Below are 460 nucleotides of genomic sequence, written 5' to 3' on the forward strand. Positions count from 1 at the left end.
TGTTTGTATTCAAGTTTTTTTTTTAATTTTTAATTTAATTTTTATTTTTTAATTTATAAAGAATTTCTTTTTAAAATATATTTGCTGCAAACGTTTATAAAAATGCTGTATCCTCATCGGTGGGGTGTATGTATGTATGATTCGAAACCACCACAGAGCCGACGACCACCACCACGCCAACAAGGAGCCTAACCTATAAAAAAGTAAATTTATTTTTAATTAAATAAATTAATTTTCATATAAATTAATTACTTTTCGGAGTTTTTTCTTTTTTTTTTCTTTTTTTTTCTTTTTTTTTACTTCAATGGGGAAATACGAGCAGCGGCGGCAGTGGTGGGGCTGCTAGAGGATTCTAGGTCCTGTCGATGGTTGTTTTTGTTTTGTGTTTTTTTTCTTTTTTTTTTTTAAATATTTAATTGAAATTGTTTTTGTTTCTTTGTTTTATTCTTTATTATATTCT

Source organism: Eimeria mitis, genomic scaffold, assembly GCF_000499745.2.
Source record: "Eimeria mitis Houghton genomic scaffold, Emh_scaff1551, whole genome shotgun sequence".
Lineage (NCBI taxonomy): Eukaryota > Apicomplexa > Conoidasida > Eucoccidiorida > Eimeriidae > Eimeria > Eimeria mitis.